Source organism: Triticum dicoccoides, chromosome 1A, assembly GCF_002162155.2.
Source record: "Triticum dicoccoides isolate Atlit2015 ecotype Zavitan chromosome 1A, WEW_v2.0, whole genome shotgun sequence".
NCBI lineage: Eukaryota > Viridiplantae > Streptophyta > Magnoliopsida > Poales > Poaceae > Triticum > Triticum dicoccoides.
Window position 1 is genome coordinate 12,298,472 of NC_041380.1, and position 9,629 is coordinate 12,308,100.

Here is a 9,629-nt window from a genome sequence, read left to right on the forward strand (position 1 = left end):
CCATGTAGGGCTGCCTCTTCTCTTTTCCACTAAGGCCCATCATGGCCCATTTAGCTCCCGGGGGGTTCCGGTAACCTTCCCGGTACTCCGGTAAAATCCCGATTTCACCCGGAACACTTCCGATATCCAAACATAGGCTTCCAATATATCAATCTTTACGTCTCGACCATTTCGAGACTCCTCGTCATGTCCGTGATCACATCCGGGACTCCGAACAACCTTCGGTACATCAAAATGCATAAACTCATAATATAACTGTCATCGTAAAATCGATATGCAAAATATGCAAAATCGATTGAGCCTATTCTCACTGAAGATATAAGGTCACATTTTCCACAATTTAGATTTATCCTATTGTGGTTGTCTGTTCCTAATTGTGCTACATTGTCTACTTACTGCAGATTCATACATTTTGACTTCCATAAAATATGTGGTCATATTCATTTTGAGCGCCTTTCACAGTTGTATGATCAAATTGAGGATTATCTTAAGAAGCATAAGTATGTCCCTCAGAGATAAGAAATGAAGTTTTTACATGTTTTACCGCTTGATGTTAATTTTCTTCGACTACACCTGCTCCTGTTATCTGTTTCTAGTTTTACAAGTTGTTTAACCTGGATTTCTTTGCCTTGCTACTAAAGTGTTATATTTGATCAATGTATTTGACACGAAAGCAATACTAATGATGATGAGCGTACTATGTTCTTTATTTTTCTTATAATTGCTTCCATCTCCATGGTATTACTAATGTTGTGGTATAGGTACTTCCTTTTGGATGATCAAGGCAAGAAAATGGTGGGGCAGACTGGCACTGTCAGAACAAATTGTGTCGATTGCTTAGATCGTACTAATGTAACTCAGGTACAAACTCTAGTACAAGGCAGTCATGTTTTTTTTTCTTCTTTAACAAAATCTCTTGTTGTACTATCATTTGTTGTTTCTGCTTCATTTGGAATCTATATAGTGTGATATTCTATTTAGATGCGGAAGGCCTATTCATTCTCCTTTTTTTTTCAGTGTTACCTCCTAGATGCATTTTTAGAAGATACAGAAGTTAACACTGAACTTGTTCTAGGTATTTTTATAGAGGGTGTCTAATTATGTATCAATGGGCTCATCTAAGCTAACCACAAACACTATATTTTTTTGTATATGCAAATTTTAAACTAGCATGAGCTACATCGATTAGCTTGTTTAGGTTGAGCCATATGTTTCGTTTGATGATGGTCTGTGCTAGAACAAAATATCGTACTGTTGCAGCCAGATTACGTGCTATAGTATTATCGAGGACTATGGTGGCTCGGGGCGCCGCACACGGCTAAGGAATAGATCACGTGGATCAACTTGTGTGTTCTAGGGTGCCTCTGCCTCAGTATATAAAGGACTAGAGGGGGGAGGCTGGCCGACCAAGGTGTGGCGCGCCAGGAGAGTCCTACTCCCTCTGGGAGTAGGACCCCCCCCCCCCCAATCCTAGTTGGAATAGGATTCGCGGAGGGGGAAAAGAGAGAGAGGGGGCCGGCCACCTCTCCTAGTCCTAATAGGACTAGGGGAAGGGGGAGGCACGCAGCCCATGTAGGTCTGCCTCTTCTCTTTTCCACTAAGGCCCATCATGGCCCATTTAGCTCCCGGGGGGTTCCGGTAACCTTCCCGGTACTCCGGTAAAATCCCGATTTCACCCGGAACACTTCCGATATCCAAACATAGGCTTCCAATATATCAATCTTTACGTCTCGACCAATTCGAGACTCCTCGTCATGTCCATGATCACATCCGGGACTCCGAACAACCTTTGGTACATCAAAATTCATAAACTCATAATATAACTGTCATCGTAACCTTAAGCGTGCGGACCCTACGGGTTCGAGAACAATGTAGACATGACCGAGACACGTCTCCGGTCAATAACCAATAGCGGGACCTGGATGCCCATATTGGCTCCTACATATTCTACGAAGATCTTTATCGGTCAGACCGCATAACAACATACGTTGTTCCCTTTGTCATCGGTATGTTACTTGCCCGAGATTCGATCGTCGGTATCCAATACCTAGTTCAATCTCGTTACCGGCAAGTCTCTTTACTCGTTCTGTAATACATCATCTCGCAACTAACTCATTAGTTGCAATGCTTGCAAGGCTTATGTGATGTGCATTACCGAGAGGGCCCAGAGATACCTCTCTGACAATCGGAGTGACAAAACCTAATCTCGAAATACGCCAACCCAACATGTACCTTTGGAGACACCTGTAGTACTCCTTTATAATCACCCAGTTACGTTGTGACGTTTGGTAGTACCCAAAGTGTTCCTCTGGTAAACGGGAGTTGCATAATCTCATAGTTATAGGAACATGTATAAGTCATGAAGAAAGCAATAGCAACATACTAAACGATCGGGTGCTAAGCTAATGGAATGGGTCATGTCAATCAGATCATTCTCTTAATGATGTGATCCCGTTAATAAAATAACAACTCTTTGTTCATGGGGAAACATAACCATCTTTGATTAACGAGCTAGTCAAGTAGAGGCATACTAGTGACACTTTGTTTGTCTATGTATTCACACATGTATTATGTTTCCGGTTAATACAATTCTAGCATGAATAATAAACATTTATCATGATATAAGGAAATAAATAATAACTTTATTATTGCCTCTAGGGCATATTTCCTTCAGTCTCCCACTTGCACTAGAGTCAATAATCTAGTTCACATCACCATGTGATTTAACAGCAATAGTTCACATCACCATGTGATTAACACCCATAGTTCACATCGATATGTGATCAACACCCAAAGGGTTTTACTAGAGTCAGTAATCTAGTTCACATCGCTATGTGATTAACACCCAAAGAGTACTAAGGTGTGATCATGTTTTGCTTGTGAGATAATTTTAGTCAATGGGTCTGTCACATTCAAATCCGTAAGTATTTTGCAAATATTTATGTCAACAATGCTCTGCACGGAGCTACTCTAGCTAATTGCTCCCACTTTCAATATGTATCTAGATCGAGACTTAGAGTCATCCAGATCTGTGTCAAAACTTGCATCGACGTAACTTTTTATGACGAACCTTTTTGTTCACCTCCATAATTGAGAAATATTTCCTTATTCCACTAAGGATAATTTTGACCGCTGTCCAGTGATCTACTCTTAGATCACTATTATACTCCCTTGCTTAACACAGTGTAGGGTATACAATAGATCTGGTACACAGCATGGTATACTTTATAGAATCCATGGCTGAGGCATAGGGAATGACTTTCATTCTCTTTCTATCTTCTGCCGTGGTCGGGCTTTGAGTCTTACTCAACTTCACACCTTGTAATACATGCAAGAACTCTTTCTTTGACTGCTCCATTTTGAACTACTTCAAAATCTTGTCAAGGTATGTACTTATTGAAAAAAACTTATCAAGCGTCTTGATCTATCTCTATAGATCTTGATGCTTAATATGTAAGCGCTTCACCGAAGTCTTTCTTTGAAAAACTCCTTTCGAACACTCCTTTATGCTTTACAGAATAATTCTACATTATTTCTGATCAACAATATGTCATACACATATACTTATCAGAAATGCTGTAGTGCTCCCACTCACTTTCTTGTAAATACAGGCTTCACCGCAAGTCTGTATAAAACTATATGCTTTGATCAACTTATCAAAACGTATATTCCAACTCCGAGATGCTTGCACCAGTCCATAGATGGATCGCTGGAGCTTGCATATTTTGTTAGCACCTTTAGGATTGACAAAACCTTCTGGTTGTATCATATACAACTCTTCTTTAAATCCATTAAGGAATGTAGTTTTGTTTATCCATTTGCCAGATTTCATAAAATTGTGGCAATTGCTAACATGATTTGGACAGACTTAAGCATCGCTACGAGTGAGAAAATTTCATCGTAGTCAACACCTTGTACTTTGTCAAAAACATTTTTCGACAAGTCTAGCTTTGTAGATAGTAACACTACTACCAGCGTCCGTCTTCCTCTTGAAGATCCATTTATTTTCTATGGCTTGCCGATCATCGGGCAAAATCCATCAAAGTCCATACTTTGTTCTCATACATGGATCATATCTCAGATTTCATGGCCTCAAGCCACTTTGCGGAATCTGGGCTCACCATCGCTTCTTCATAGTTCGTAGGTTCATCATGATCTAGTAGCATGATTTCCAGAACAGGATTACCGTACCACACTGGCGCAGATCTTACTCTGGTTGATCTATGAGGTTCAGTAGTATCTTGATCTGAAGTTTCATGACCATCATCATTAGCTTCCTCACTTATTGGTGTAGGTGTCGCAGAAACAGTTTTCTGTGATGTACTACTTTCCAATAAAGGAGCAGGTACAGTTACCTCGTCCAAGTTCTACTTTCCTCCCACTCACTTCTTTCGAGAGAAACTCCTTCTCTAGAAAGTTTCCAAATTTAGCAACAAAAGTCTTGCCTTCGGATCTGTGATAGAAGGTGTATCCAATAGTTTCCTTTGGATATCCTATGAAGACACATTTCTCCGATTTGGGTTTGAGCTTATCAGGTTGAAACTTTTTCACATAAGCATCACAACCCCAAACTTTAAGAAACGACAACTTTGGTTTCTTGCCAAACCACAGTTCATAAGGCGTCGTCTCAATGGATTTTGATGGTGCCCTATTTAACGTGAATGCGGCCGTCTCTAAAGCATAACCCCAAAAGTGATAGCGGTAGATCGGTAAGATACATCATAGATTGCACTATATGCAATAAAGTACGGTTATGACGTTCGGACACACCATTACATTGTGGTGTTCCAGGTGGCATGAGTAGTGAAACTATTTCACATTGTTTTTAACTGAAGGCCAAACTCGTAACTCAAATACTCTTCTCTATGATCAGATCGTAGAAACTTTATTTTCTTGTTACGATGATTTTTCACTTCACTCTGAAATTCTTTGAACTTTTCAAATGTTTCAGAATTATGTTTCATCAAGTAGATATACTCATATCTGCTCAAATCATCTGTGAAGATCAGAAAATAATGTTACTTGTCGCGAGCCTCAATATTCATCGGACCACATACATCAGTATGTATGATTTCCAACAAATCTTTTGCTCGCTCCATTGTTCCGAAGAATAGAGTCTTAGTCATCTTGCCCATGAGGCATGGTTCGCAAGCATCAACTGATTCATAATCAAGTGATTCCAAAAGCCCATCAGCATGGAGTTTCTTCATGCGCTTTACACCAATATGACCTAAACGACAGTGCTACAAATAAGTTGCACTATCATTATTAACTTTGCATCTTTTGGTTTCAATATTATGATTATGTGTATCACTACGATCGAGATCCAACGAACTATTTTCATTGGGTGTGTAACCATATAAGGTTTTATTCATGTAAACAGAACAACAATTTATTCTCTTACTTAAATGAATAACCGTATTGCAATAAACATGATCAAATCATATTCATGCTCAACGCAAAAACCAAATAACACTTATTTAGGTTCAACACTAATCCCGAAAGTATATGGGAGTGTGCGATGATGATCATATCAATCTTGGAACCACTTCCAACACACATCGTCACTTCACCCTTAACTAGTCTCTGTTTATTCTGCAACTCCCGTTTCGAGTTACTAATTTTAGCAATTGAACTAGTATCAAATACTGAGGGGTTGCTATAAACACTAGTAAAGTACACGTCAATAACATGTATATCAAATATACTTATGTTCACTTTGCCATCCTTCTTATCCGCCAAATACTTGGGGCAGTTCCGCTTCCAGTGACCAGTCCCTTTGCAGTAGAAGCACTTAGTCTCAGGCTTAGGACCAGACTTGGGCTTCTTCACTTGAGCAGCAACTTGCTTGCCGTTCTACTTGAAGTTCCCCTTCTTCCCTCTGCCCTTTTCTTGAAACTAGTGGTCTTGTCTACCATCAACACTTGATGTTTTTCTCGATTTCTACCTTCGTCAATTTCCGCATTACGAAGAGCTTGGGAATCATTTCTGTTATCCCTTGCATATCATAGTTCATCACGAAGTTCTACTAACTTGGTGATGGTGACTAGAGAATTCTGTCAATCACTATCTTATCTGGAAGATTAACTCCCACTTGATTCAAGCGATTTTAGTACTCAGACAATCTGAGCATATGCTCACTAGTTGAGCGATTCTCCTCCATCTTTTAGCTATAGAACTTGTTGGAGACTTCATATCTCCCAACTCGGGTATTTGCTTGAAATATTAACTTCAACTCCTGGAACATCTCATATGCTCCATGACGTTCAAAACGTCTTTGAAGTCCCGATTCTAAGCTGTTTAAGCATGGTGCACTAAACTATTAAGTAGTCATCATATTGAGCTAGCCAAACGTTCATAACGTCTGCATCTGCTCCTGCAATAGGCCCGTCACCTAGCGGTGCATCAAGGACATAATTCTTCTGTGCAGCAATGAGGATAAACCTCAGATCACAGATCCAATCCGCATCATTGCTACTAACATCTTTCAACACAATTTTTCTCTAGGAACATATCAAAATAAACATATGAAAGCAATAACACGAGCTATTGATCTACAACATAATTTGCAAAATACTACCAGGACTAAGTTCATGATAAATTTAAGTTCAATTAATAATATTACTTAAGAACTCCCACTTAGATAGACATCCCTCTAATCCTCTAAGTGACCACGTGATCCAAATCAACTAAACCATAACCGATCATCACGTGAAATGGAGTAGTTTTCAATGGTGAACATCGTTATGTTGATCATATCTACTATATGATTCACGCTCGATCTTTCGGTCTCCGTGTTCAGAGGCCATATCTGCATATGCTAGGCTCGTCAAGTTTAACCTGAGTATTCTGCGTGTGCAAAAACTGGCTTGCACCCGTTGTAGATGGATGTAGAGCTTATCACACCCGATCATCACGTGGTGTCTGGGCACGACAAACTTTGGCAACGGTGCATACTCAGGGAGAACACTTCTTGATAATTTAGTGAGAGATCATCTTATAATGCTACCGTCAATCAAAGCAAGATAAGATGCATAAAAGATAAACATCACATGCAATCAATATAAGTGATATGATATGGACATCATCATCTTGTGCTTGTGATCTCCATCTTCGAAGCACCGTCGTGATCACCATCGTCACCGGCGCGACACCTTGATCTCCATCGTAGCATCGTTGTCGTCTCGCCAATCTTATGCTTCCACGACTATCACTACCGCTTAGTAATAAAGTAAAGCATTACATCGCGATTGCATTGCATACAATAAAGCGACAACCATATGGCTCCTGCCAGTTGCCGATAACTTGGTTACAAAACATGATCATCTCATACAATAAAATTTAGCATCATGCCTTGACCATATCACATCACAACATGCCCTGCAAAAACAAGTTAGACGTCCTCTACTTTGTTGTTGCAAGTTTTACGTGGCTGCTACAGGCTTAAGCAAGAACCAATCTCACCTACGCATCAAAACCACAACGATAGTTTGTCAAATAGACTCCGTTTTAACCTTCGTAAGGACCGGGCGTAGCCACACTTGGTTCAACTAAAGTTGGAGAGACAGTCGCCCGCAAGCCACCTGTGTGCAAAGCACGTCGGGGAAATCGGTCTCGCGTAAACGTACGCGTAATGTTGGTCCGGGTCGTCTCGTCCAACAATGCCGCCGAACCAAAGTATGACATGCTGGTAGGCAGTATGACTTATATCACCCACAACTCACTTGTGTTCTACTCGTGCATATAACATCAACATAAATAACCTAGGCTCGGATGCCACTGTTGGGGAACGTAGTAATTTCAAAAATTTTCCTACGCACACACAAGATCATGGTGATGCATAGCAACGAGAGGGGAGAGTGTTGTCTACGTACCCACGCAGACCGACTACGGAAGCATTGACACAACGTAGAGGAAGTAGTCGTACGTCTTCACGATCCAACCGATCAAGCACCGAAACTATGGCACCTCCGAGTTCGGGCACACGTTCAGCTCGATGACGATCCCCGGACTCCGATCCAGCAAAGTGTCGGGGAAGAGTTCCGTCAGCACGACGGCGTGGTGACGATCTTGATGTACTACAGCAGCAGGGCTTCGCCAAAACTCCGCTACAGTATTATCGAGGACTATGGTGGCTGGGGGCGCCGCACACGGCTAAGGAATAGATCACGTGGATCAACTTGTGTGTTCTAGGGTGTCTCTGCCTCAGTATATAAAGGACTAGAGGGGGGGAGGCTGGCCGGCCAAGGTGTGGGCGCCAGGAGAGTCCTACTCCCTCTGGGAGTAGGATTCCCCCCAATCCTAGTTGGAATAGGATTCGCGGAGGGGGAAAAGAGAGAGAGGGGGCCGGCCACCTCTCCTAGTCCTAATAGGACTAGGGGAAGGGGGAGGCGCGCAGCCCATGTAGGGCTGCCTCTTCTCTTTTCCACTAAGGCCCATCATGGCCCATTTAGCTCCCGGGGGGTTCCGGTAACCTTCCCGGTACTCCGGTAAAATCCCGATTTCACCCGGAACACTTCCGATATCCAAACATAGGCTTCCAATATATCAATCTTTACGTCTCGACCATTTCGAGACTCCTCGTCATGTCCGTGATCACATTCGGGACTCCGAACAACCTTTGGTACATCAAAATGCATAAACTCATAATATAACTGTCATCGTAACCTTAAGCGTGCGGACCCTACGGGTTCGAGAACAATGTAGACATGACCGAGACACGTCTCCGGTCAATAACCAATAGCGGGACCTGGATGCCCATATTGGCTCCTACATATTCTACGAAGATCTTTATCGGTCAGACCGCATAACAACATACGTTGTTCCCTTTGTCATCGGTATGTTACTTGCCCGAGATTCGATCGTCGGTATCCAATACCTAGTTCAATCTCGTTACCGGCAAGTCTCTTTACTCGTTCTGTAATACATCATCTCACAACTAACTCATTAGTTGCAATGCTTGCAAGGCTTATGTAATGTGCATTACCGAGAGGGCCCAGAGATACCTCTCCGACAATCGGAGTGACAAAACCTAATCTCGAAATACGCCAACCCAACATGTACCTTTGGAGACACCTGTAGTACTCCTTTATAATCACCCAGTTACGTTGTGACGTTTGGTAGTACCCAAAGTGTTCCTTTGGTAAACGGGAATTGCATAATCTCATAGTTATAGGAACATGTATAAGTTATGAAGAAAGCAATAGCAACATACTAAACGATCGGGTGCTAAGCTAATGGAATGGGTCATGTCAATCAGATCATTCTCTTAATGATGTGATCCTGTTAATCAAATAACAACTCTTTGTTCATGGTTAGGAAACATAACCATCTTTGATTAACGAGTTAGTCAAGTAGAGGCATACTAGTGACACTTTGTTTGTCTATGTATTCACACATGTATTATGTTTCCGGTTAATACAATTTTAGCATGAATAATAAACATATATATGATATAAGGAAATAAATTATAACTTTATTATTGCCTCTAGGGCATATTTCCTTCACAAAGCGCTCCTACGGTATCCGGGAGTTACACGATCTCATGGTCTAAGGAAAAGATACTTGACATTGGAAAACTCTAGCAAACGAACTATACGATCTTATGCTATGTTTAGGATTGGGTCTTG

At 41.4% G+C, this 9,629-nt stretch overlaps 1 long non-coding RNA gene across 1 annotated transcript; it reads left to right on the forward strand.

Moving 5' to 3' along the window:
* The first annotated feature begins 283 nt into the window (after positions 1-283).
* Positions 284-861, forward strand: LOC119310631. Its single transcript, XR_005150817.1, has 3 exons — positions 284-323; positions 402-500; positions 762-861. It is a non-coding gene; the product is annotated as an uncharacterized LOC119310631 (long non-coding RNA).
* The last annotated feature ends 8,768 nt before the right edge of the window (positions 862-9,629 follow it).